This window comes from Lepidochelys kempii, chromosome 1, assembly GCF_965140265.1.
Source record: "Lepidochelys kempii isolate rLepKem1 chromosome 1, rLepKem1.hap2, whole genome shotgun sequence".
NCBI classification, from domain to species: Eukaryota; Metazoa; Chordata; order Testudines; family Cheloniidae; genus Lepidochelys; species Lepidochelys kempii.
Genome location: NC_133256.1, coordinates 123,987,964 through 124,014,655, shown reverse-complemented (window position 1 = coordinate 124,014,655; position 26,692 = coordinate 123,987,964).

Here is a 26,692-nt window from a genome sequence, read left to right as displayed (position 1 = left end):
AAAAACAAATCTCCAGAAGATGCAGTATGTGGGTTGAATTCGAGCTGCGATTTCTCAGTCTTGCTCTGACTATATAAATATGTGCACTGCTGGGATAGGCCAGTTTAACATAATCAGTGGAAATCTTTCTTTCCTTAAGATATTCACACAAACTTTAGAAGGAGAACATTTCAGTGACTGAACTGATTAGTAGGGTTCCTACTTAGAAGCCATGTGGAAAGTCATGCTGATATCTGAGTCACTAACATGATGACTAAAAGACCTCAGTGACTTACAAACCAGCTCTTAAACCCCCATGAAAAAGGAAATTATACTTTTCTTCATGTGGTATTAAGGGCTATATAAATGAGAGACTATTTTACAGGGAAAGTAAAGATGTGAAATGACTTATCTAAGAAGAAACCCAAGTGAGAAAAACACAAACAGTTTGTAACCAATATGTGATTATTGCACATGATTTCAAAAGCATTCTGTTAGCATGCAGATCATTCTTGTGGTTACCCAGATGCTAAAGGATGTGTGCAGTTCTCCCCGTCATTGAAAAATGATATTGAACTTGTCCTAATACATTCAATACAAAATACAGTGTTAACATTGCAATGTAAGGGCCCATGCAGTCTTGCTCCCATTGAAGTCAATAGCAAAGCTCTGACTCACTACCCTGAATCTTTCCCCTCACTGGGACATGGGAAATTAATTATCTCCTGGCAACATTACCCAAAGTCTGGTTACTATACATAGCTGGGCAGAGACAGGTTTCAGCCATGGGTGGGAGGAGTAGTTTGGCAACCACATTACCTTTACCGGGCCACCTCAGGATCCAGACTGTATGACTGTAAAGCACAGGCAGGCTACAAGCTCTTATGAGCACCTATTAACTTCCATGTGAGGAGGATCTGGCTTTAACACTATACTATAGCTGAAGCTTTTTTTTAAATGTTGATTTTGTCTTGTAAACATCACTCAGAAACAATATTTAAAAAATAAAGATTTATTTTTCACCAGAGATAGATGGTGCCTGGTGTAAATAGCTCAAATAATTAGCTGGATTCTATTAGGAATCATCATGACAGAACAGGCGAATGGTCCATCTAGCTTCTCAGTCACTTAGAATACTGTTGACTAAATAATTTAGAGGAAGGCTGGTATCTGTGGGGCTTGGGGTTAGACTCCCTGCTTTCTCTGCATGTGAGGAGATGGGTGTTAGGAATCTAATTGGAGGAATATAAAACAATTCTGCAAGTTGAACACTGGCATTTTCTTCCTTCTTTACCCCATTTGTGGAGAAGTATGAGCTAACTCTTAGAATATCAGCGCCTGCTCTTGCATGTTTGATAAAAGCAGTGAAAGTGAAGGCTGTGAAATGAATACAACTAGCTCATGACTATTCATTCCACTGTCCATGAAGGAGATCTAGTGTCTGTTTACAACAAATCTATGTAGAGTCCCTTAGACTGTGAACCAAACCAGATATACATTTTCTGGCAAATTTATCACCATTGTAAGACTCCTCCATGACCAGATGACTGCCTCCATCCTGTGCAGTGGCTCCACGTCTGAGCCCTTTGTCATCTGAACTGGATGTGTACTGGCACTCAGCCTTTTTTCCCATTTTCTTAGCAGCTATGAAAGCATTAACCCAAGACCGTCTAACACAGGGCATTGGCATTCAATATCAGACTGACGGCAACCTCTTCAACCTTTCTTGTCTCCGTGCCAGAACTAAAGTAATATCGGCAACAATAACTGAACTCCAGTGTGCAGATGATTGTGCTGTAGTTGCACACTCAAAGAAGAGTCTATGAGCAGCCCTTAATTGCTTCTCTGAAGCTTACAAAAGCCTAGGGCTAACTCTGAACATTGGCAAAACAAAAATTCTTCACTAGCCAGTCCCTGCAATCATCAGACCCCGCAAGGAAGATCTACATCGACAAAGAAGAACTGGAAAAGGTAGAATACTTTGTCTATCCTGGCAGCCATCTCTCTCAGAGGGCAGACATAGATGTCAAGATTCAGCATAGAATCCGCTACGCCAGTCTTGCCTTTGGCAAACTGTCTCACCAGGTGTTCAATAATCACAACATCAGAACACACACTAGACTTTTATCAGAGTAGCAACTGTATTTGCAAAAAGAAAAGGAGGACTTGTGGCACCTTAGAGACCAATAAATTTATTTGAGCATAAGCTTTCGTGAGCTACAGCTCACTGCATCCGATGAAGTGAGCTGTAGCTCACGAAAGCTGATACTCAAATAAATTTGTTGGTCTCTAAGGTGCCACAAGTCCTCCTTTTCTTTTTACGAGACTTTTAGTTTATAAAGCGGTGGTAATACCAGCTCTCCTCTACGGCTGTGAGACTTGGGTGACCTAAAGAAAACACCTGAAAAACCTGGAACACCAGCCCCAGCACTTTCTTCGGAAGATCCTCAACATAAAGTGGGAGGATCATCGCACTAATGCCGGTGTCCTCACACAGGCCAACATCTTCAGTGTTGTGGTCCTGATTGTCCAGCACCAGCTGAAGTGGAGCAGGCACTGTGCGCGCATGCCTGATGTGCGCTTACCAAAACAACTGCTGTACGCCCAACTCACCAAAGGAGAAAGGAAAGGGGGAGACCAAAAGAAACGCTTTAAAGACACCCTCAAGATAAACATCAAGAGATGTGGCATCGACACCACACACTGGGAGACAGCAGCCCAGGATAGGGATAACTGGTGAAGACTTGTCAGAGAGGAAACGTCCACATTTGGGGAAAATCTCCTTGCCCTGGTCACAGAAAAATGTCAGAAAAGAAAGGAAATTCAACTGCCACGCAGCAATCGTGGCCCAACCCTGTCTTCTAACACCACCTGCAATGTCTGCCAACAAGCCTGTGGCTCAAGGATCGGACTCCTCAGTTACCAAAGGACCCATGAAAAATAAAACCGGTTAAAGAGATCATCCTTGACCACAAGGGATCGCCGATGACATATATGGGCACAGTAATGGTGTCTTATTCCACAGACTTTCATGATTCAGGGCAAAGTAGGTAAAAATATTTGCCTAAAAGGTCCTTTCAGAATAGTGCGGTGAGGTTGAAATAATCTATTTAAGCAGTAAGCCTAGATAATACATCTGAGTATAAGTTCATGTTCTTATCTGCACCGTACCCACTTGATGGAAGAGATTAAGGGCCAAGAAATAGGGGAATAGAGAAAAATACATCTCGTTCTGTCATTTTTCTTTCTATAAATGCACTGTGTCAGGTGACACTGAACTGTGTATTCTGTGGCACCCTACTAAATTAACTCCATCAGAAGCAACTAGCACCATTTGTCAGTTGCTGCTGGGCACTTGGCTTCTGGATGGACTGACACCACCAAACTGAGTGCATGCAGAATTAACTTCCCTACTGCTTCTTATACCCCATCTAGGAGCAGTGGTAGGGTGCAAGAGTAATAGGCAATGGCATGGCAGCCCTAGCTGTGCTACTAGAGAAGAGAGGGATGCAAGGTGAGGATGGAGAAGGGTCTGCTCTTTGTGCGACTAGTCCATCACTGGCACGATGTTCATGCTACACCCCTTTCTCCAGTGTAAGGGTAATTCTTTCCTTTGAGGGGAGAATGAGAAGAGAGGGAGAACTTGCCCATCATGGTTATAGGGCCCCACACTTGTGGGTAGGCAGAAAGTAACGGAGAAGAGACAAACAGAGCTTGATTTTCCTCTGCCTTGAACCTTATGCCATCATTTACACCCATGCAAAATGGATGTAAAGTGAGGACATTCCGATCTGGTAGCATTTTACACCCACTTTTCACAGATATAATTAACTGTATGAGGTGCAAGGCAGTGGAGAATCAGACCCATTATTTCCATATTTGCTAATGCAGCATCTGCTGGCCCATGTAGATTCTATCCCGAAACCAGTGAGCCAAGTGAGGTTCTATGCTGAAAGCTACTCTGTAAATAGGGCATCATGGGGGCTTCCATGCTTATTGTCTCTCCATTATTTTAAGTTCACATGTGCTCACTTTACACGTAAAAAATGATTTTTCTATCTACCAGCCCTGAAGACACTACCTAGGATCTGACGTGCCAAATCTATTTTTGTCACCAGAGGAAGAGGCTTTGACTCTCACTCTTTGATTCACATCGGGCTAGTTATCCTGGCTAAGGAATCTCCCAGTATAAGGGAGCACAAGGGGTTGGGCATTATGGCCAGAGTTCTGCTTCACTTCGGTGATCCAGGTTTTCTGGAGTTCTCGTTGATGCCATGGTATCTGGGTTCAAGTTACAGCAGCCCTGAGCCGTAAGCAGTCACAGAATAGGGAAGGTGTAACCGCAGTATCAAAAACCTTCAGCCTATATCCATGGGTGCTGAAGCACAGCCAGACCAGAACATCTAGCTCAGGAAGCAGATCTGCTGAGAGAGCAGGTGCCATTTTTCAGGCTCACTTTTCAGATCAGAACTACAGTGAGCTGTAAGGTGAGGTGTAGAGAAATGGATACATCTTGAAAAGATGTTCCTTTAACAAAAAGGAAAGAAAAAACAGCCCCCTCCTGCCCCCAAGTGATGTGATCTTTCCATCACCCCTGCCCCAATCCCTCCCAGTCTCTACTCTCCTTTCTAGGTTATTTGCTGCAAAAACAGCAGGAACAAAACCCTAAAAATCCTTTCTTCCCCGTTAGCTCTAATTTGATAAAAGCCACCATCTTCTGTTCCCCATATGCCTCCTAGTCATGGTCATCACAAATTTAATACTGTTACCAGAAATTGACTAAGTTTAATTCAAAACATGTGTCTGAATGTACTGTTGTATATTAGCGAATATTGTGTATATTTCCCCTGTTCAAGATTTCTATGGTTTGTTGAAAAACAACATTTGAAATTCAGTTAACTTAACTGCAGTTTTGAGGTGGGCCCTGTTTCCTTTTTCAATCAACTTGCAAAAGATGACATGCCATAGATACCAAAGCTGTAACATAATGAGGATTGTCAAGCAAATGACAAGGCTGGTGCTGGCATAAGCTGATGTCTGTAGGTATTTTTTTCCTCCGTTCAGTAGAGTTTCCCCTTTAAGTACTGTATTATCTAATGTTGCACATTACCTCGCCTCCAATCAGTCTTGCATGGGTGCAAGCCTTTCCACCCTTTTCAGAAGATGTGTCCTTATAATGTACAACTTGGCAATGCACCACAAATGTTGGGCCCAATTCATCTTTGCTCTGGAGTCATTTTGGGTCACCTCATTCAGGAAATATCCATTGTGCAGGAGACTGCAATGAGGAACCACCCCTTACAGCAGCTCCAGGTTCAGGGGGTGTTAAAGGCCAGATTGGGGGCAGAGTGGAGGAAGGGGATGGGCAGGCAAGAGGAAGGAGAGGGTGGATCAAGGGTAGTTAGGAAGAGGCATGGCCAAGGGAGGACTTGCCTCAGAAATCAGCCCCACAGAGGTCATTGAAACAGGAGAACAGTGTAGGGCAGCTCTCAGAGCTGCTCCAGCATGTACCAAGGGTTGCACTGGCCCCTAGCTGTGACCTGAATAAGGGAGGTCTAAACTATCTCCACTCCAGTGGCTGTGCAAGCACTTGAGCTAGTGCAGGGATGAATCTGCCCCACAGTCTCTGTGGGATTCTCTTCACTGCAGAGTTAATCACTCAAATGTCACACCAATCCAAGTCCCCTCCATACACAAAAACCTCTTGCTGCAATAGTGGTGATGGGGTTTTAGTGGCTGGCCTGTCAGTGGGTAGAGGCAATGACCATCTGCTACTAACACTCCAGCTTCTACCACAGGTACTCTGAAGGCTGAAGGCCAACCTATGTGTCTCGAATGCTACTAGCCCTCCAATGCCTTCCCACAATTCCTCTTGGCCATAATTTCTTGCCATCTACATATTCCTCTTCTTACAGTAATACATGAGCTCCATTTTATGATCTGAAGTGTGGAATTTCATTCCTTTAGTTGCAGGTAGACTGTGTAGTGGTGAGGAAGAGGGAATCAAGGAGCAGAGGATATGAACTGAAGCTGTAACAGACAGAGCTCAGATCATGGTGACTTTTGCGTGAAAAATCTGAAAGAAGTGTAGAGGTAAAAGACACATGAACAACACTTAAACTCACACTGGTATAATATACTGTGCAGTCTTAGTTACTGAAACTTCTTGGGAAATGTAGAATAATTTCACATAATTGTGGTTTTAGATAATCAAGGGAATTTTGAGTATAATTAATAGCCATCTCAGGACATGAGACAATTTGGTTAGTAAAGATTCAGATAATCAAAGCTGAACTATTTACACTGGTTATTTGTGGGTAATCCTAAATCCTCAGGACTCGAGTTACCACCACAGATGTGTGGTCTTGATTATAGGAATAATCTCTTTTTGCCAGTGCCTGTCTGTATAGAAATAGACAAATAAGCCTTCCCCCAACCCACTTCTCGCCCTCACCAAGTTTATATTCAACCAACCTTTCAGCCTTGTACAGCCTCTTTTTATAGCCTCTCCTCTATTAGGACCCAAAGGGCAGAACACAGACTGAGCATTTTTTCTCAGGCTACCTCTACTCAGACCCAAGAAAAGGCAGAGCAGACATCCTGTCTCCAGAAATCTCAATCCCTATCTGCACTGCTATTGTGTCATGACAGATTGTTAATGAAGGAAGCCTAGGTTAGTTTTATTTTCCATTGTTCTTGGTCTCCACTCATCTCACAAACAACAAAATAACTATATTGTCAACTTTGTTGTTTGTAAAATTATTTGCCTGAAATATTGTCAGCATGTGAGGGGGGATGAGGGAGCAGAAATTTGTTGAGTTAGTTGCAGTGAGGGCAGTCATTGGTCAGCATCATCAGGACATAATGGCAAATATCTAAAATGTCCTGGTCCTTCTCCAGCCGCTGAAGGCCCCAAAGGAGGGACAGCACGGTGCCCAGAGTGTATAAAATTATTCACATGTGTTTGCAGGGTTGGAGCTTAAGTTTAAAAACAGTGAGAATTTAGCATTATGTCATTACGATTTTATGTCAAGCCTAGAAGTTCTTATTCTGCAAAAAGAGCTGGTCGAAATTTGGAATCTCTGTTCGCTGGGAAATTCTGATATTTAAATTTCAAATTGGAACAAAACTAAAAACATTCAAAGTTTCCCATGACAGTTTGTTGTTTCAGGACAGTTCAGATGTTACATTTTGATAAAACTGAAGCATTTCATTCCAATTTGACTTTTAAACCTTTTTATATTATAATAAATTTCAAAATAAAAATTAATTTTGAAGTGAAAAATCACAATGTTCCATTTCAACCTTATCAAAATTATTTTTTCAAGTTTTTTCAAAATGAAATTTCACTGAAGGTGACACATTCCCTTCAAAAGTTTTGATTTTGATGAAATGAACATTTTCTGATGGGAAATTTCAAACAGTTTCATGGGCAAAACTCTCATTGAAATCAGCTGGAGTTCAATCTGAGTCAAAACTGAGTAAGTTCTTCAGACTTTGACCTTTTTTGAATAAAGTATACTGTAATTTTTTGTGACTTTCAGAATTCTCAGAGTGAAATCCTGTCCCCACTGAATTTGGTGACAAAACTCCCAGTGACCTCAATGGAGCCAGGATTTCATCCTCAGTCAGGATGTGTATAATTAGTGGTTAAATGTTTGTGGCTAAATATTAGAGTTGAATTTTCTGATACAACATTTTCTTTCTTGGTATAGGAGAAGTGACATTTTATGACCATGGATTGAAGCAAAATGGATAAATGGGGTCAGATCAAATTCAGACTTCTCAACCCAAGTCTCAAACTATATCTGAACTAAATCAATGTGAAGGACTGAACATGGTTAGATATTTTTTCCCTGAGGTTTTTACTTTCACAGAAGGAAGTGATGAAATATCACAAGATGGACTTTGCTCTTACAATACTTCTGCTTTAACCAGAAGCACGGAAGAGAGAATTTTGCGTTTTGCAAAACCCCTAGAACTTGGGGAAAAAAAGAGAAGTAAGTTTCCCTAAGCTTTTTGAGATTCATAAAATATTTGCCTCCATTATTTAAACCATTATACTTTAATAATTTAATTAATAAAATATGTATTTTCAAATAGGAGCAAATACTATGCAAAAAACTGTAAGATTCTTATGGAGAATAATTCTTACCCCAGAGTAATTCTTACCCTCCTTCTAGGGCTACCAGGGAACAAAGTAAAAATGAAACCAAACCAAACTGCTCAAATTCACATTTTACCAGAGACAAGGTACAGCTCAAGCCTCAAAATGTTGAGTTCTTCCTAAACCTAGAATCTATGATCTTCTTCTTAGCAGCAGTCTCTTGTCATAAAACCAGGCCCTGATCTTGCAAAGCCTATGTAGGAATATGTGAACTTGTGTGTAGTAGATTGTACTCAATAGGACTATTCATGTGCTTAAAGATAAGCACATGCATAAATCCTTGAAGGATTAGGGCTTCAGACTGTAAGACTTTTGGGAAAGGGAATGTCTCTTTCTCTGTGTTTGTACAAGACAAAGCACAATGGGCCTTGATCCTATCTGAGTAAGATCTTGGAACACTACCATAATAATAATTGGAACCTTAATCACACGTATTACGGCTGTTGGTCAAATCCTGTAAAAGAACAGTGTTCAAACTTTTGTTCAAATTCTGAATGGCTGTTCAGCTTGAACCCATTCATGTTCCTTTTATTCTCTGTTTGCAAAACAGGTTTTTGTATGAATGGGGAATGAATGGCTTTTCTGAATCCAAATACCTGTATCTGCAGACAAACAATGAAACTTGTGCATAAACAAATATATATATTTGTTATTCATCATTCTCCTCTTTAAAAAGTCAACCATTTAGGGAGCAGCAATGATACCATGAGAGTTAGGTGACCAAATATGCAAAATGAATAGCAAAGAGTGAATACTCAAAGTAAACAATTTGTGATCATCCCATAGGTTCAACATCTTGTCCAAGCTATTTAGCTAATACTTATGTATTGCTAATATAGTCACAGAAATCAGGGTTGGTTTTCAAATGATTGCTAACAGAAAAAATAAAGGCTAAATTCAAGAGATAATTTGCTCATGAAGAACAGTTCAATCTTTTCTGCTCATTATATTGAGAGAAGCACAGTGTAAACTTCTCAAAAAGTAAGCACTTACATTTGTAGTCTGTGAACAACTGAAAAAAAAATGTCTGTCCAAATCCAATAGACCTATGGAACACCATCCTCTTGTAATGTTCAAACACATTCTGTGGGACCAAAGTCTGCTATCCACTATTTTCATGTAAGCCACTGCCCTAGACTGTAAGGTCCTGAAGATAAAGATAACTTCCATTCTCATTTCATTTTATCTCCTTATCTCTTTTGGTTATATAAATTCAGTTTATTTCGTTGTTTTACCAGGTAGAAATGATTAAAATGCAAGAAGTCTTCAGCCAAGGTTCCAGGCAGCAAAGATAAGATTGCCTGAAAGTAGCTTTCCTAAATACAGTGCAAGATAATGATTTCATATCACATGAGTTTTTGCAATGTTGTGCGGGGCGTTTACCGTCACACTTGCTGCACATCCTAATCTTTTCTGTAATTTTAAGCTGTGTTATTGTGACACTCTGCTCAGAGCACCCAGAAAGGTAAACCACTGTGTTATCTCTCTGCATCAGCATGGGAGAGCTCTGCTGGAGCTTAAACTGTGTGTCAACTCCCTGACACACCAGTCTGTGCACCTCACCAGCAAACTCCATGCAGCTCTGCCAGTCTTAAACTTGCCTTGCAGGTAACATTCAGTTCCTGAGTTCTCCAGGAATGTCTCTCTGCAGTGTCCAGTCTCTCTCACTGGACACTCACAGAAATTATTAAGTTTGTTGTCTCCAAAAGATAATGTCCAAAGAGACATTATCCTGCTGGCTCTGTGAGGATACTCTGTACCTTAAATACAACACTGACATGGCTTATAGTAAAACTAAGAATCAGTTTATTAATAAAAAACAGAGATTTAAGTCATACTAAACAGAGATAACAGAAACAGAAAAAAGGTTACAAATAAAACAAAATAAAACATGCTTCCTAATGTCTAAGACATAGCTTTAGCAAGTTACAATCTTTGGCTAAATAGCTTTCTTATTTGCATCAAGCTACCAGCATCTCCAGCCCTTCCAGTAGGAGGATCCAACATTTACAGAAGCAGAGGCTGCTATCCCCTAAGTGATGGATAAGAAGAATGTCTTTGTGCTTCTCTTGTATTTCCGCAAATCCTTTCTCTTTGTGTCAAGAGCCAGGAAGACCTCCTGGGGGTGAGGTCCCCTGGTGTGCTCACCCCGTGTTTCCTCCATAGCTTGTTAGCTTGGTGGCTTTGTTTACCATATATGTAAATATTGTTTCATTGTCCATTGCCCGGACAGGCAGACGGGTAAATCCACATTCCTTTGACTAAAGCATGCTTGTTTATTCATGGCCTCCAAAACACAGTATAAGAATATATTTCTAGCACACATATAATTCTTCATACACAACCCGTACATACATCACGGAGTGACATTCATGACCAGTGTGTCACCAGTTTTTATATGATACCTTAAGATATTGCTTGGCTAAATATACTTACAACAGTGTGCTGACATAAAGGAGATCTTTGGGTCACAGTTATGTATCCTCATTAGAGATTCCAGTGAAAGATAAGTAACTCCTTTTTCCCCAGGCAGGGTTTGCCTTGCATATAGTGAGCATGTTTTGGTCACGGTGATGTTGACCTTATTGTTCATCTGCTTACTGGCATGGAACTAATGCCACCAGTTAGTAGTGTTTTCTTTCTCCACCTCCCATTAGGATATTTATACAATATGTGCTACTCTACCTCAGAGAATACTTTCAGCATACAGACAGGTTTCAGAGTAACAGCCGTGTTAATCTGTATTTGCAAAAAGAAAAGGAGTACTTGTGGCACCTTAGTGACTAACCAATTTATTTGAGCATAAGCTTCTGTAGCTCACGAAAGCTTATGCTCAAATAAATTGGTTAGTCACTAAGGTGCCACAAGTACTCCTTTTCTTTCAGCATACAGTGTAGGTTACACAGAGCTCTAAGCGGTTAATGAACCAGCCTCCCCTCCCACTAGTCTCATCCAAAAGACAGCAGACCTGATTCTCTCTTGCCCTGAACCTTACATTGTCATTTACACTGGTGCAAAGCAAAGTGTAAATCACTACCTTTTGGGTTTGCTAGCATTGTACATCCACTTTCAACTCACTGTGCACTGCAATAAATGACTACTCAAGGCAAGAGAGCAGCAGGCCTAGAAACTCTAGCAGCACAATATTTACTCTGCTAGGGTATTTACTACTTAGGACTTGATCCAAAGCCTATTGAAGTCAGTGGTTCAGTGAGAAGAATGCTGCCTACTGACTCACAGGTACCATTGTTCCTGTAACAGGTAGATTTCCCCTCCAAGTGGGTACTGGGCACGCCCCAAACCCGGCACACTTTATGAGATCCAGTATTATCATAGTCCAGTGCGGTGAAGCTGCAGGCAGCATTTAATATGTAGAATTGGAAGGATTTGATTTGTATCAGTAAATGTTGATTTCACTGTTCACACACAAAATGATAAAAAAAATATTTTCCTTGATCATCAAAATTAACAGATAGGCCAAAAAAAAAAAAAAAAAAAGAATGCTGCTTGAGAACCTACCTGAGAGTTTGATTTAAGACTATCTACTTTGTACAGTTTGCCATGTATGTTGGACAATTTGAGTTTTAACAGTTATAAAGCTTAAACTTTTTGAATCTCAACATCTACCGTCATTAAATGATTAGTCTAGCCCCCCTATAATTTCCCACAACTGTGGAAATTTAAATAAATAAAAATTAAAAAGCTTAAAAATAAACATTGATATTATCCATTGAAATTATAAATACATACAAACCAAATTTTGTCAAACCTACTTATATATTTAGCTTTACTGCAGACATTTTTTTTAAAAAGTCAGAATTTATTTCCCCTTTATACTTTATCACACTTGTAGCAAGACAATACAAAATTAGCAGACAACTGCTGTATCATCATAAAAAATCATCAAAAGACAATGTAATAGTGCTGGTTGAAAAATGAGAAAACAATTTCCACATAACATTTCAAATTTTTGAATTTGTTTCCATTTTGTAGGGGTCAAAATGGAACAGTATTTAATTTATTTAATTCCCCCCACCAACAATTTTAGAAAAAATGAATTTTGAAATTTCCCTTTTTTACTCTTTCCCTGCCTCCTCCTTTTTTATTATTATTTTTGACACTGAATGCAAAAAAAAAAAAAAAAAAATGAATAACGTCCAAGGTAGGGGTTTTTTGGTTTTGTTTTTTCTTTTTCCAGTCTAACTTTCCAAACCTTCCCCAGCTTTGGAAAATTTACAGAATAGCAAAAAGAAAAAAGGAATCTGTAACTCTGCTATTCTGTAACTTTTCAAAACTTCCTCAACTTCTGAAAATGTACAGAATGGCAAAGTTAGTGTTTCATTTTTCCTTTCATTGCTTCATAGCTTTTTCAAAAATTGGGCTCTGATCTTGACAATACACACAGGAGTAATTTTATTACTACAAGTAGTCCCATTGAAATCAATAAAACCAATCACAGTAGTAAAGGTAAGAACCTGTGTATGTTTTTGAAGGATTGAGACTGTAGAAATTATTCACCCTATTGCATTCAGTGGAAAAAGATGGCATGGGGAAGGGGAGAAACAGGGCAAAATCAGATATTTTAAATTTCCAAAATTGTAATGTTTTTGTAAACCAAACTAAATATTTAACATTTAAATTGAAAATTAAATGAATATTTGTTTAATTTCATTTAATAATCCTTTGTAGAAAAAATTAATTGAAAATGACATTTTCCTTTGAAAAATTACATTTTCAACAAAACCCCATTTTTCTGTTGAAAAATTTCAACCAGCTCTACACTGTAATATATAATGACAGTGTGAATTTCTTAGTTCAACCTATAAAATAAGTTGGCCACTAAAAGCACTCAGAGTTGGCTGTGTAGTCTTTGTCTGAAAAGATGATAACAAGGATGACTCATGGTTTCCTTCAGCTTTACTTACAACTGAAGTTAGGCTTTAGGATAATTAGAACCAAGGTGGGATATTTTTTCTAAAGAGAGAGAACTAGATTGCTTCCACATCTTCGGGACTCTGCCAGTGTTCCAAATACAATTATACAGTTTGAAAACAACCCTTCAGCTTTCATCAGTTAAGTACTGAAACAGTTCAGAACATATGCTACCAACACCTGGGGCAGAATTGGAGACAGCTTAAATAACATACTTTACCTCTCCTAAACTCAGAATTGCATGGGAGCTGAAGAATCAAGCCAAAAACGATTAAACTATTCAAAAATTCCTCCATCCTTTCTTCCTCAGGTTTCATTCCATACAGTTAAGAAATTCCATAGAATTATTTCTTACCACTTTATACTCTTGGTTTCACAAATATGAAAAATATAACTTTTTCAAAAGGCTCAATGCTTCGGTTCTGATTAACCCCTCCAGACATTTTCCTATGTGCCTGATCCTGCTAATACTTACTGGCATTAGTAATTCTCACCCAATGAAACCAATGACACTTTTTGCTTGTGCGAGTAAGGATTTGTAGGATCAGGCTCTTTAAAAATAAGGGTATCATGAAAAATTAATATGTCATTTTGCAAGTAATTTCTTGTACTCCTTCTGTTGGCTCTGTGACCTTCAGCTGATTAATCCTTAAATGACACTAAATTCTTCTTTATACAAGTTTTAAACACTTAGAAAATTAGAGGTTATTGTGGATTAAGATGGATTTATATGGATTTAAGATATATATACACATACACATGCAAAGTACTTCACTTGGGAAGGAAAAAGCAAATACAGAACAACAAAATGGGGAATACCTGGCTAGGTCTGATGCAGTTGTGAAAAAATCTGATATCATTCTGGGTGTATTAACATGAGTATCATATGTAAGACATGGGAGGTAATTGTTCCACTCTACTCGGCACTGGTGAAGACTAAGTTGGAGTACTGAGTCCAATTCTGAGTGCCACAGTTTAGGAAAGATGTGGATGAATTGGAAAGAGTCCAGAGGAGAGCAATAAAAATGATAAAAGATTTAGAAAGCTTGCGCTATAAGAAAAGGTTAAAAAACCTGCATGTTTAGTCTTGAGAAAAGGACACTGAGCGGGAACCTCATAACAATCTTCAAATATGTCGAGGGCTGTTACAAAGAGGACAGTGATCAATTGTTCTTCATTTCGACTAAAGACAGGATAAGAAGTAATGGACTTAATCCGCAGCAAGGGAGATTTAGGTTAGATATTAGGGAAAACTTTCTAATTATAAAGGTTGTGAAGCTCTGGAATAGGCTTCCAAGGGATGTTGTGGAATTCCCATCACTGGAGGTTTTTAAGAACAGGTTGGACAAACACCCGTGAGAAATGGTCATGGTTTGCTTGGTCCTGCCTCAGTGCAGGAGGCTAAATTTGATGACCTTGTGAGGTTCCTTGTAGTCCCATGTTCCTCTAATTCTATGGTTCTTCACTTCTTGTCCTAAATTGTACAGAAAGTGGTGCTGGTTAACCTACCTTAGGAATAACTGCATTTCAGTGGGGATTTAAATGATCCCCAAAGATAGTCTCCATGGGCCTGATTCCACTAGATACTTAAGCACATGACTAACTTTAAGTTTGAGAGTAGTCCCACTGAAGTCAAGGGACTTCTCATCTGCTTAAAGTTAAGGAGGTGCTTAACTTTATCAAGGCTTAAATCACTTTCTAAAGGACTTTGGGGTGAAAGTTGATAAAAATGTACAGTATTAATATTGTAAAACCAAGATATGTGCCAAGATTCATAGCCATTCCCCTTGCTAAGTTCTACAGAGCCTGGTTTTCTGAATTAAATGGAAGTATTTATGTGTGTAATGCACATACATAATTAACATGATTGTACAAATCAGGTAATTGTTTATTCAGCTAAGAAATCAGGCATGTAATAAGTAACTGGCATGCACAATTACCTGATTTGCATGTACAATCATTATAACTATATGCTGCAAATTATGCATGTAAGCATGGCACATTTTAAAAATAATTTTGAAAACCAGATGCAAAATTTTGGCATATATGCTTGTGAATAATATTTTATCCATTACTTCTTTGCTTATTTTTCTTATCTTCATTTTAAGATTTTGATGTACTTAATTTTCTGGGGGGGGGGGGGGAGGATCCTTGCGGGGATGTCTAACTGCTCTACCACAATCAGGACTTTAGGCTGCATGTGGCCATGGCCCAAATGCTTCTCTCTAAAGGCCTGATTCAATGCTTACTGAAGCCAGCGAGAATCTTTCCATTTACTTTTATGGGTTGGGAACAGATCCCAAAATAACTAGAGATGGCCAAAAATGCCCTTGGTTTTTTCCACTAAACATTGTCAACCTTACTGAAGTTTTTCTTTTAAAACTTGACAGTTTTAATTAATATTTTGTTAAAAACTTTAGCAGAAATGTTACGGAAATGGCTATTGAATTTTTCATTCAGTGAAAAATGGGTTTTCAAGGAAATGAAAATTTTTCATTTGACAAAAGCTGGGTATCTGGTAAATGAACTCTTTCAATACCCATTTTTGATCATGTTTTTGGTAAAAAAAATTCTAAAAAACCACAATAAAAAATTCTAAAACACCACAATAAAAATTATGAAAATGTTTGACAGAACAAAACAACCAAAAAGCCGTTTCAAACCCTTCAAAGTGAAAACAACTTACTTTTTTTGGAATTTTTAAATCAAATCATATTTTCATTTTGCATTCCGCACTAACAATATTGAGCCATATTAGGAATGACATAAACATTTAGAAATATTGTATCTCCACATACGGAGGGGCACCGTGAGAGCTCCACTAATCTGTGTGACTCCTGTTCACTGAAGAGAAGTCGGAATGTTCAGACAACTCATAACAACTCCAGTTAGTGGAGCTGATTAGCTGACATAAATGCTTATTTTTGCTACAAAGGCCATTCTGCAGGTTATTACTCTATAATCAATACTCTGTATTACCTCTTAGCACTGCCATTCTCTTTCTTTTCTACCGTTTTCAGTGGCGGGGGAGGAGGCTGTTATTCCAGATATAGGAAACAATATAATAAATTCTTCATGAGGAAGAGGGCATGTACCATCCCCCACCCTCCATCCAAGCCTTATTTTGTTGTTTTTAAAATCCTTGACCCCCTACTGTGAGAGTGGTGTGTACTTTATCTTCCTTCCTGTCATTCTTGTGCCCAGGATGGATTTGCAGTATCATGTATGATGTATAAACAATTCACCACTGGGGCTGAATCCTCAATATGTTTTATTTAAAGTAGTGATTCATTTTTAAAGACTGTTTGGTTATGTTGTCGGCAGCTGGCTGTTACAATACTCTAGTCCAAGAGATTTCAAACCAAACAGGAGACCAGCTGCTATGGATGAAACTTAGCTACTACAATAGTGCAGCAAGGATGAAAAAATGCAGAAACAGAGTAGGTAACAGTGTCTTCCAAAGGAAAAAAATATGACAGTGAGTCCTTGCCAGAGCTCCTGAAGAAGATGGCTAAGGAAGATCCCAGTGTTAGCAGCCCACATACAAACCAGTCAAGAGAGGAACTTATTTGTATGGCTTTTGGAAGTGGTGTGGCAAGGCTGCTTACAGGAACTGAACTGACTGCAGAAGCCTCAACTGGAAAAACCCACAGTTGTGACAAATGCTGTAGTTACCTGCATATGATCCCATTAAATCCCTCTCTACTACTTTGGTTTTCTCCTGTGCTAAGTACCATGGTTACTAAAGGGGTGACACAACCAAAGGCTGGATCCACAGTTGGAAAAGCCCCAAACAAACAGTCATGGCCCTAGAAGGGGAACCTAGCAATGTCGATGGGCTTATTGAGACTTCTTTTTTTTGGGGAAGACAAGTTTTAGAATAGAAATGATAGAATTAGTGGTGTCATAAATATAAAGGGAAGGGTAAACCCCTTTGAAATCCCTCCTGGCCAGGGGAAAGCTCCTCTCACCTGTAAAGGGTTAAGAAGCTAAAGGTAACCTCTCTGGCACCTGACCAAAATGACCAATGAGGAGACAAGATACTTTCCAAAGCTGGGAGGAGGGAGAGAAACAAAGGGTCTGTGTGTCTGTCTATATGCTGGTTTCTGCCGGGGATAGACCAGGAATGGAGTCTTAGAACTTTTAGTAAGTAATCTAGCTAGGTATGTGTTAGATTATGATTTCTTTAAATGGCTGAGAAAAGAATTGTGCTGAATAGAATAACTATTTCTGTCTGTGTATCTTTTTTGTAACTTAAGGTTTTGCCTAGAGGGGTTCTCTATGTTTTTGAATCTAATTACCCTGTAAGATATCTACCATCCTGATTTTACAGGGGGGATTTCTTTATTTCTATTTACTTCTATTTTTTATTAAAAGTCTTCTTGTAAAAAGCTGAATGCTTTTTCATTGTTCTCAGATTCAAGGGTTTGGGTCTGTGGTCACCTATGCAAATTGGTGAGGCTTTTTATCCAACATTTCCCAGGAAAGGGGGGGTGCAAGTGTTGGGAGGATTGTTCATTGTTCTTAAGATCCAAGGGTCTGGGTCTGTAGTCACCTAGGCAAATTGGTGAGGCTTTTTACCAAACCTTGTCCAGGAAGTGGGGTGCAAGGTTTTGGGAAGTATTTTGGGGGGAAGGACGTGTCCAAACAGCTCTTCCCCAGTAACCAGTATTAGTTTGGTGGTGGTAGCGGCCAGTCCAAGGATAACGGGTGTAATATTTTGTACCTTGGGGAAGTTTTGACCTAAGCTGGTAAAGATAAGCTTAGGAGGTTTTTCATGCAGGTCCCCACATCTGTACCCTAGAGTTCAGAGTGGGGGAGGAACCTTGACATGGTGGCATAGTGGTGGGATTAACCTGAAATCATTTTGAGATCCAGTTGAGATTTTTTGAACTAGAAATACAGATTTTAAAAAGGAATTTTTAGGAAGTCCAGAAAGCAGCTTTGAAACTGAAAGCAGCTTGGTTTCTCTCTGCTTTGTGGCCAAGCAGAGATAAAAGGGGATTATCTTGTGAATTGCAGGTTTTCTTGCCTGGAGGCAGGGTACTTAACTCCTGCAGGGAAATTCACAGTCTTGCAACCCAGAGTTTTTTTTTTCTTTTCTTCCTAAAAGTAAATAGGGGGGGTGTGCTCTACCCATTTGCCTGGAGACAAAAGTGGCAGGGTTTGTTTTTTTTTTAGGATTTTGATTTTTTTTGTTTTACAAGGAGCACAGGTTTGAAAAGGAATTTTTTTTTCTTTGGGCTGGGTAAGCAGGTTTCCAAGTAGTTGGAGGTTTTTTACTTTAATTTGGGCCCAGAGCAGAGACAAGGGAATTGTCTTTTTCTGTAGGCTGACAATCACTATCAGAGAATAGGTATTCTATTCCAGCACAGCAAAATTTTACAGCCAAGTTTTGTTTGTTTATTTCTAAACCTCGGGTGTAAAGTTAGTAAAAACAGAGAGGTTAGAATGGCAAAATCCGCGGCTCGACTACAGCTCGAATTAGCCAAATTTCAGGCTGAGGAAAGACAAAGGGAACATGAAAGACAGATAGAACTCATGCAGCTGAAGAAGGAACAAGAAAGGGAGGCAGAACAACACCAAGCGGCTGCTCACAGGAGAGCTATGGAAGCGAGGGACAAAGAACTGGAGGAGAAGGAAAAAGAGAGGAAGTATGTGGAGGAGATGGAGAAGATAAAGGCTCAGCAGAATATCCCAACAAACCCTAGTAATCCTTCTCCAAGTACCACTTCCCATCCCAGAAAGTTCCCCACCTACAAGGCAGGCGATGATACTGAGGCCTTCCTAGAAAACTTCGAAAGGGCCTGCCTTGGGTACAACATCTCTACTGACCAATACATGGTAGAGCTGAGGCCGCAGCTCAGTGGACCCTTAGCTGAGGTGGCAGCTGAAATGCCTAAAGAACACATGAACAAGTATGAACTGTTTAAATCCAAGGCGAGAGTCAGAATGGGGATAACACCCGAGCAGTCTCGTCGGAGGTTCAGAGCCCTAAGGTGGAAACCAGACATGTCATTTACCCGACATGCCTACCACATTGTGAAACATTGGGATGCCTGGATATCAGGAGCAAGTGTTGAATCTCCAGTAAATTTGCCCTTCCTAATGCAAATGGAATAATTCTTAGAGGGTGTTCCTGAGGAAATAGAAAGATACATCCTAGATGGGAAACCCAAAACTGTAATTGAGGCAGGAGAGATTGGAGCCAGATGGGTGGAGGTGGCAGAGAAGAAGAAAACTGGTCGCAGTTGGAGCGGAGACCAGAAGGGACCACCCCAGACCACACCCTATTACCGGGGGCCACCCAAAGCCCCACCTACCTCCCAAAGAACCCTCCAGACCCCTTATCGTCCCACCACCCCGTTCTCCAGCAACCCTCCTCGCCCCAGTGACCCGTCAGCTGGACGATGTTTTAAGTGTAACGAGCTGGGGCATGTAAAGGCCAACTGCCCCAAGAACCCCAACAGATTACAGTTCATTGCACCGGAATCACACCAGAGGTCCACAGGCCCAGATACCTCCCAGATACCCTTGGAGCGGAGGGAAACTGTGAGTGTGGGCAGGAAGAAGGTCACCGCGTGGAGGGACACCGGAGCACAAGTGTCAGCTATCCATGCTTCCTTAGTGGACCCCAATTTAATCAACCCAGAGATCCAAGTGACAATTCAACCCTTCAAGTCCAACTCTTTCAATTTGCCTACAGCCAAGTTGCCTGTCCAGTACAAGGGCTGGTCAGGAATGTGGACCTTTGCAGTCTATGATGATTATCCCATCCCCATGCTGTTGGGGGAAGACTTGGCCAATCATGTGAAGCAGGCCAAGAGGGTGGGAATGGTCACCCGCAGCCAGGCTAAACAAGCCGTGAGGCCTAGCTCTGTTCCGGAAACTTCTATCAGGACCCAGTCAGAGGTGATGGACCTGGACCCCAGGCCAATGTCTGCAACAGCAGTAGTGGATCCAGTCCCAGAGACCCAGATGGAACCAGTCCCAGAACCGGAACCAGCCAAACAACCAACACCAGACCCCGTGCCAGCACTGAATCCAGTACTTGCAACTTCAACACCAGAGGGCCCCACTGAACCTGAACTGGCAGCAGCCGATAACCCTACACAAGAGGCTCAGCCGGAGCCTGAATCCCAACATAGTGCACCAGCGGAGAGTGGTTCACAGTCAACAGAAACAGTTCCATCCCCTATATCGCTTCCAGAGGGACCAAGCCTAGGTCCACAATCCAATGAGGAACTGATGTCCCCAGCATCAAGGGAACAGTTCCAGATCGAACAGGAAGCAGATGAAAGCCTCCAGAGAGCTTGGACGGCGGCACGGAGCAACCCACCGCCTCTCAGCTCTTCTAATCGATCCAGGTTTGTTGTAGAAAGAGGACTTTTATACAAGGAAACTCTTTCTGGTGGACACCAGGAAGACTGGCATCCTCAGAGACAGTTGGTAGTTCCAATTAAATACCGGGCCAAGCTCTTGAGCTTAGCCCATGATCACCCTAGTGGCCATGCTGGGGTGAACAGGACCAAAGACCGTTTGGGGGGATCATTCCACTGGGAGGGAATGGGCAAGGATGTTTCTACCTATGTCCAGTCTTGTGAGGTGTGCCAAAGAGTAGGAAAACCCCAAGACCACGTCAAAGCCCCTCTCCAGCCACTCCCCATCATTGAAGTTCCATTTCAGCGAGTAGCTGTGGATATTCTGGGTCCTTTTCCGAACAAGACACCCAGAGGAAAGCAGTACATACTGACTTTCATGGATTTTGCCACCCGATGGCCGGAAGCAGTAGCTCTAAGCAACACCAGGGCTAAAAGTGTGTGCCAGGCACTAGCAGACATTTTTGCCAGGGTAGGTTGGCCCTCCGACATCCTCACAGATGCAGGGACTAATTTCCTGGCAGGAACTATGAAAAACCTTTGGGAAGCTCATGGGGTAAATCACTTGGTTGCCACTCCTTACCACCATCAAACAAATGGCATGGTGGAGAAGTTTAATGGAAATTTGGGGGCCATGATACGTAAATTTGTAAATGAGCACTCCAATGATTGGGACCTAGTATTGCAGCAGTTGCTCTTTGCCTACAGAGCTGTACCACATCCCAGTTTAGGGTTTTCCCCATTTGAACTTGTATATGGCCGTGAGGTTAAGGGACCATTGCAGTTGGTGAAGCAGCAATGGGAGGGATTTACACCTTCTCCAGGAACTAACATTCTGGACTTTGTAACCAACCTACAAAACACCCTCCGAACCTCTTTAGCCCTTGCTAAAGAAAACTTACAGGATGCTCAAAAAGAGCAAAAAGCCTGGTATGATAAACATGCCAGAGAGCGTTCCTTCAAAGTAGGGGACATGGTCTTGAAGGCGCTCCAGGCCCATAAAATGGAAGCATCGTGGGAAGGGCCATTCATGGTCCAGGAGTGCCTGGGAGCTGTTAATTATCTCATAGCATTCCCCACCTCCAACCGAAAGCCTAAGGTGTACCATATTAATTCTCTAAAGCCCTTTTATTCCAGAGAATTAAAGGTTTGTCAGTTTACAGCCCAGGGAGGAGACGACGCTGAGTGGCCTGAAGGTGTTTACTACGAAGGGAAATGTGCTGGTGGTGTGGAAGAGGTGAACCTCTCCATGACCCTTGGGCGTATGCAGCGACAGCAGATCCAGGAGCTGTGCACTAGCTACGCGCCAACGTTCTCAGCCACCCCAGGACTGACTGAACGGGCATACCACTCCATTGACACAGGTAATGCTCACCCAATTAGGGTCCAACCTTACCGGGTGTCTCCTCAAGCAAAAACTGCTATAGAACGGGAGATCCAGGATATGTTACAGATGGGTGTAATCCGCCCCTCTGCAAGTGCATGGGCATCTCCAGTGGTTCTAGTTCCCAAACCAGATGGGGAAATACGTTTTTGCGTGGACTACCGTAAGCTAAATGCTGTAACTCGCCCAGACAACTATCCAATGCCACGCACAGATGAACTATTAGAGAAACTGGGACGGGCCCAGTTCATCTCTACCTTGGACTTAACCAAGGGGTACTGGCAGGTACCGCTAGATGAATCTGCCAAGGAAAGGTCAGCCTTCATCACACATCTCGGGCTGTATGAATTTAATGTACTCCCTTTCGGGCTGCGAAATGCACCCGCCACTTTCCAAAGACTTGTAGATGGTCTCCTAGCGGGATTAGGAGAATATGCGGTCGCCTACCTTGACGACGTGGCCATATTTTCAGATTCCTGGGCAGACCACCTGGAACATCTACAAAAAGTCCTTGAGCGCATAAGGGAGGCAGAACTAACTGTTAAGGCTAAGAAGTGTCAAATAGTTCCTTGACCCACCTGGTGTCCAAGGTAAGTCACTCTGTTTAGGCCTATCAGCCCCCTACAGGCCAAAGTGGATGCTATCCAAAAGTGGCCTGTCCCAAAGTCAAAGAAACAGGTTCAATCCTTCTTAGGCTTGGCCGGTTATTACAGACGATTTGTACCGCACTACAGCCAAATCGCTGCCCCACTGACAGACCTAACCAAAAAGAAACAGCCAAATGCTGTTCAGTGGACCGGAAAGTGTCAGAAGGCCTTTAACAAGCTTAAAGCGACACTCATGTCTGACCCTGTACTAAGGGCCCCAGACTTTGACAAACCGTTCCTAGTAACCACAGATGCGTCCGAGCGTGGTGTGGGAGCAGTTTTAATGCAGAAAGGACCTGATCAAGAATTCCACCCTGTAGTGTTTCTCAGCAAAAAACTGTCTGAGAGGGAAAGCAACTGGTCAGTCACTGAAAAAGAATGTTACGCCATTGTCTATGCTCTGGAAAAGCTACGCCCATATGTTTGGGGACGGCGTTTCCACCTGCAAACCGACCATGCTGCACTGAAGTGGCTTCACACCGTCAAGGAAACTAACAAAAAACTTCTTCGGTGGAGTTTAGCTCTCCAAGATTTTGATTTCGACATCCAACACATCTCAGGAGCTTCTAACAAAGTGACTGATGCACTCTCCCGTGAAAGTTTCCCAGAATCAACTGGTTAAAATCGTCCTTGAGATGTGGAAAATATTGTTAGTCTTTATGTACTTGGTAGTATATTTAGAGATGCATGTGTCTTATTAACTCTGTTTTTCCTAGAGCTCCAGGAAGAAATCCCAGCCAGTGTTTCACCCTAGCTGAGATTTGGGGGGCGTGTCATAAATATAAAGGGAAGGGTAAACCCCTTTGAAATGCCTCCTGGCCAGGGGAAAGCTCCTCTCACCTGTAAAGGGTTAAGAAGCTAAAGGTAACCTCGCTGGCACCTGACCAAAATGACCAATGAGGAGACAAGATACTTTCCAAAGCTGGGAGGAGGGAGAGAAACAAAGGGTCTGTGTCTGTCTGTATGCTGGTTTCTGCCAGGGATAGACCAGGAATGGAGCCTTAGAACTTTTAGTAAGTAATCTAGCTAGGTATGTGTTAGATTATGATTTCTTTAAATGGCTGAGAAAAGAATTGTGCTGAATAGAATAACTATTTCTGTCTGTGTATCTTTTTTGTAACTTAAGGTTTTGCCTAGAGGGGTTCTCTATGTTTTTGAATCTAATTACCCTGTAAGATATCTACCATCCTGATTTTACAGGGGGGATTTCTTTATTTCTATTTACTTCTATTTTTTATTTAAAGTCTTCTTGTAAAAAACTGAATGCTTTTTCATTGTTCTCAGATTCAAGGGTTTGGGTCTGTGGTCACCTATGCAAATTGGTGAGGCTTTTTATCCAACATTTCCCAGGAAAGGGGGGGTGCAAGTGTTGGGAGGATTGTTCATTGTTCTTAAGATCCAAGGGTCTGGGTCTGTAGTCACCTAGGCAAATTGGTGAGGCTTTTTACCAAACCTTGTCCAGGAAGTGGGGTGCAAGGTTTTGGGAAGTATTTTGGGGGGAAGGACGTGTCCAAACAGCTCTTCCCCAGTAACCAGTATTAGTTTGGTGGTGGTAGCGGCCAGTCCAAGGATAACGGGTGTAATATTTTGTACCTTGGGGAAGTTTTGACCTAAGCTGGTAAAGATAAGCTTAGGAGGTTTTTCATGCAGGTCCCCACATCTGTACCCTAGAGTTCAGAGTGGGGGAGGAACCTTGACAAGTGGCATGTTTAATTCTCAAGTTGCTCTAACTACCATACAACAGGGACTTTTCCAATTAGTTTTTGGTTCACTTCAGCTAATTTCATTGTTCATTTCATTGTTGTTGCATCTTTGTTTTGTTTTAGTAACAGAATTTTAAAGGGAGAAATGGGAGCTATAGAAGTGACACCTTGGCATTAGGCAACCCCAACTTTCCTAGCTTCTAATTGTTTTTTATGTCTGTCATATGGGCATGGGAAACTGACAGGGATCAAAGATTTGATTTAATAAGGATTTCAGCTTTAATTGCTGGGTAGGAAGGTCTATACCAGAGTCCCTGTGGTATCATAGAATCATAGAATATCAGGGTTGGGAAGGGACCTCAGGAGGTCATCTAGTCCAACCCCCTGCTCAAAGCAGGACCAATCCCCAATTAAATCATCCCAGCCAGGGCTTTGTCAAGCCTAACCTTAAAAACTTCTAAGGAAGGAGATTCCACCACCTCCCTAGGTAACTCATTGAGGTGTTTCACCACGCTCCTAGTGAAAAAGTTTTTCCTAATATCCAACCTAAACCTCCCCCACTGCAACTTGAGACCATTACTCCTCGTTCTGTCATCTGCTACCACTGAGAACAGTCTAGATCCATCCTCTTTGGAACCCCCTTTCAGGTAGTTGAAAGCAGCTATCAAATTCCCCCTCATTCTTCTCTTCCGCAGACTAAACAATCCCAGTTCCCTCAGCCTCTCCTCATAACTCATGTGTTCCAGTCCCCTAATCATTTTTGTTGCCCTCCGCTGGACGTTTTCCAATTGTTCCACACCTTTCTTGTAGTGTGGGGCCCAAAACAGGACACAGTACTCCAGATGAGGCCTCACCAATGTCGAATAGAGGGGAACGATCATGTCCCTCGATCTGCTGGCAATGCCCCTACTTATACATCCCAAAATGCCATTGGCCTTGGTAACAAGGGCACACTGTTGACTCATATCCAGCTTCTCGTCCACTGTAACCCCTAGGTCCTTTTCTGCAGAACTGCTGCCGAGCCATTCGGTCCCTAGTCTGTAATAGTGCATGGGATTCTTCCGTCCTAAGTGCAGGACTCTGCACTTGTCTTTGTTGAACCTCATCAGATTTCTTTTGGCCCAATCCTCCAATTTGTCTAGGACCCTCTGTATCCTATCCCTGCCCTCCAGCGTATCTACCTCTCCTCCCAGTTTAGTGTCATCTGCAAACTTGCTGAAGGTGCAATCCATACCATCCTCCAGATCATTAATGAAGATATTGAAGAAAACCAGCTCCAGGACCAACCCTTGTGGCACTCCACTTGATACCGGCTGCCAACTAGACATGGAGCCATTGATCACTACTCATTGAGCTCGACAATCTAGCCAGCTTTCTATCCACCTTATTGTCCATTCATCCAGCCCATACTTCTTTAACTTACTGGCAAGAATACTGTGGGAGACCGTGTCAAAAGCTTTGCTAAAGTCAAGGAACAACATGTCCACTGCTTTCCCCTCATCCACAGAGCCAGTTATCTCATCATGGAAGGCAATTAGATTAGTCAGGCATGACTTGCCTTGGTGAATCCATGCTGACTGTTCCTGATCACTTTCCTCTCCTCTAAGTGCTTCAGAATTGATTCTTTGAGGACTTGCTCCATGATTTTTCCAGGGACTGAGGTGAGGCTGACTGGCTTGTAGTTCTCAAGATCCTCCTTCTTCTCTTTTTTAAAGATGGGCACTACATTAGCCTTTTTCCAGTCATCCGGGACCTCCCCCGATTGCCATGAGTTTTCAAAGACAATGGCCAATGGCTCTGCAATCACATCCGCCAACTCCTTTAGCACTCTTGGATGCAGTGCATTCGGCCTCATGGACTTGTGCTTGTCCAGCTTTTCTAAATAGTCCCGAACCACTTCTTTCTTCACATAGGGCTGGTCACCTCCTCCCCATGCTGTGCTGCCCAGTGCAGTAGTCTGGGAGCTGACCTTCGTGAAGACAGAGGCAAAAAAAGCATTGAGTACATTAGTTTTTTCCACATCCTCTGTCACTAGGTTACCTCCCTCATTCAGTAAGGGCCCACACTTTCCTTGACTTTCTACTTGTTGCTAACATACCTGAAGAAACCCTTCTTGTTACTCTTAACATCTCTTGCTAGGTACACCTCCAGGTGTGATTTGGCCTTCCTGATTTCACTCCTGCATGCCCGAGCAATATTTTTATACTCTTCCCTGATCAATTGTCCAATCTTCTGCTTCTTGTAAGCTTCTTTTTTGTGTTTAAGATCAGCAAGGATTTCACTGGTAAGCCAATCTGGTCGCCTGCCATATTTACTATTCTTTCTACACATCGGGGATGGTTTGTCCCTATAACCTCAATAAGGATTCTTTAAAATACAGCCAGCTCTCCTGGACTCCTTTCACCCTCATGTTATTCTCCCAGGGGATCCTGCCCATCAGTTCCCTGAGGTTGTCAAAATCTGCTTTTCTGAAGTCCAGGGTTCATATTCTGCTGCTCTCC